The sequence below is a fragment of the Diceros bicornis genome, chromosome 2 (genome assembly GCF_020826845.1).
Source record: "Diceros bicornis minor isolate mBicDic1 chromosome 2, mDicBic1.mat.cur, whole genome shotgun sequence".
NCBI classification, from domain to species: Eukaryota; Metazoa; Chordata; class Mammalia; order Perissodactyla; family Rhinocerotidae; genus Diceros; species Diceros bicornis.
The window spans coordinates 92,318,472-92,321,057 of record NC_080741.1 but is presented as its reverse complement, the minus strand read 5'-3'; positions in this window follow the sequence as shown (position 1 = coordinate 92,321,057).

The window sequence follows — 2,586 nt, the reverse complement described above, 5'->3', positions numbered from 1 at the left end:
ATCCTCCCACTCAACTCTTCCACTCTTTTCTCCCTTCAGCACAATTGACGGTGGCCAGATGGGATGTCCCTGTAAAATACACTGGGCCATGTCACTCTCCTGTTTACAGCCCTCAAGGGCTGTCTAGTGTAGTCAGACTGAAGGCTTTATTTGTCTTGTGTGATATTGTGATATAATAAGAAATATATATTTTGGTCTTCATCCAGAGCTCCCAACACCCTTGTAATGTTACCAAACACAAACACAGTTTCTTTTACCCACTGCACAGTAGGACCAATAACTGAAATGACAGGCTCGTGGCAAGGAAAGAGGGTTTATTATTATCAAAAGGCAGCCAGATGAGAAGATGGGGGTTAGAACTCAGATCCACCTCGTCGAAGGGGAAAAGGTAGGGGTTTTTATCTGGGGTTTCAGGTAGGGGAGGGGTAGCAGTGGCTGGGGTTTTACGTAGGGGAGGGGGAGCATGTGCTGGGGTTTTAGGTAGGGGAGGGGAGGATGTGTTGGGGTTTTAGGTAGGAGATGGGGAGCATGTGGCCTTGCTGGTTGGCATCTTCCCACCAGCCTGTTTGGCGTTGAAGACTGAATTTCTTTTCCTTGACTGTCTGGACTTTTCTGGTTAGTTTTCATCTTCAGCCTGCGGTGGCCTTGTGAGGCTGAATCTTGACGTCTGGACCTTGACTTCCTGGGAAAGGCAGCTCACTCATATACTAAGGAGGGACAGAAAGACCTGGTAGTTTTAAACAACAGTTGATTATGCTGAATATGCACAGCTGCAGTTAGCAAAGCTTATCTCAAAGTTTCTGTTCTCTTCTAGCCCAGGGAAGACTTTTTAACCTCTCATACCCAGTTTCAGTAATTTCCTAAGTATAAGAGCCATAGCAGCATCTTTTGTTGTAATACTTGGGTTTTATCCCCAGCTCCTGAAACAGCTCTGGAGTAATAAAGGTGAAAAGAGCATCTTTTGTTATTTGTAACAAGCCCCTTTCCACCACACCTGAGTTATGTTAAGGAGGTGACTTTTGGAAAGCCCCTAAGGATGGGGGCTGGTTGCCAGGAGAACCAACCACGTGATTAGAGGGTTGGAACTTTCAGCCCCAGCCCCTGACCTCTGGGAAGGGGAGAGGGGAAAGAGGTTGAGCTAATCACTAATGGCCAATGATTTAATCAATCATTCCTACATAATGAAGCCTCCATAAAAACCCTAACCCAAGGGGTTCAGAGAGCTTCTGGGTTGGTGAACAAGAACACATCCACGTGCCTGGAGGGTAGTGCACCCCAGACTCCCTAGACAGAGAAGCTCCTGTGATGGAGACCCTTCTGGACCTCACCCTATGTATCTCTTAATCTGGCTGTTCCTTTGTATTCGTTAATATATCCTTTGTAATACATCAGTAATAGTAAGTGACCTCTTTCCCTGGGTTCTGTGAGCCAGATAGCAAATTATCAAACCTGAGGAGGGGGTCATAGGAACCTCTGATTTGTAGCCAAGTCAGATGGAAGTGTGGGTAACCTGGGGACCCACTACTCGTGACTGGTGTGTGAAGCAGGAGCAGTGTTGTGTGACTGAGCCCTTAACCTGTGGGGTCTGCGCTAACTCCAGGTAACCACCGTGGCAGAGCTAAGTTAAACCGCAGGACATCGTCTGTCCGTAGAGAATGAAATCGCTTGATGTGGAAAACCCACACATCTGGTGTCAGAAGTGTCCTGTGTGTAGAAGTAAAAGTTTTCCTTGCAAGCCTGCAAAACCTACCTGGTCTGGTTAGACTCTGCCCTCGGCTCTTGCCACCCCCCACCCCAACCCATGCTTCAGCCACACTCACTCTTTCCTTGTTGCCGGCTCCTTCCCATTCTTCCTTGTAAAGAGCTCACCTTTAATGCCCCAGTTCAGTCCCAGTACTTGATTGCTTTCTCTTAGCTCTCCCTTCCCTTTCCTGCTGGAATCTTATCCCCACACCCCCATCCCCCACCTCCCCAACCCCACCAGGCAGAGATCACATCTGATCTGTTCCTGTCAGGGTCTGCAGCTTATCACTCTCAAGGATTTGTAAAAGGAACTGAATGAGGGAATCAGACATCCTAGTTTCATCAGATATCTGCAGGGCTGTCACAGGAAGCACACATCTTGGAAAGTTCCACAAGGGAAAACTTGGACAAGAGAGAAGATGCAAGGAAACATTTCTGTTAAATCTCAGGAAAGAAACACTAAGAATTGTAGATGTCCACCCATCCCCAAGGCAGCTGATCAAAGCTTTGCATTTCCAGGTAGAGGCTGGATGGCAATGCTGGAAAGATGAACAGTGTTGCTCCGTTTGGAGGCAGGGCCAGATTACTTCCAGCCCCTCCTGGTGTACAAGTGTGTCTATGGTACCCATGGATTCCACACAGGGATCACACAGACAGCAACTGCTAACTGAATTCCCTAGGGAGAGTCACTGTTTTTTTGCTTTCTCCACATCCACAAATAAAACAGCTCTTCTAGCCTGATGTACCTCCTACAGAACACCAAAGGCAGAGATAGAAAACGCCTTCAAGGGAAGTCCAGGAAAGCCTGAGTTATGATATTAACAGAATTGAGACCAAGAGATA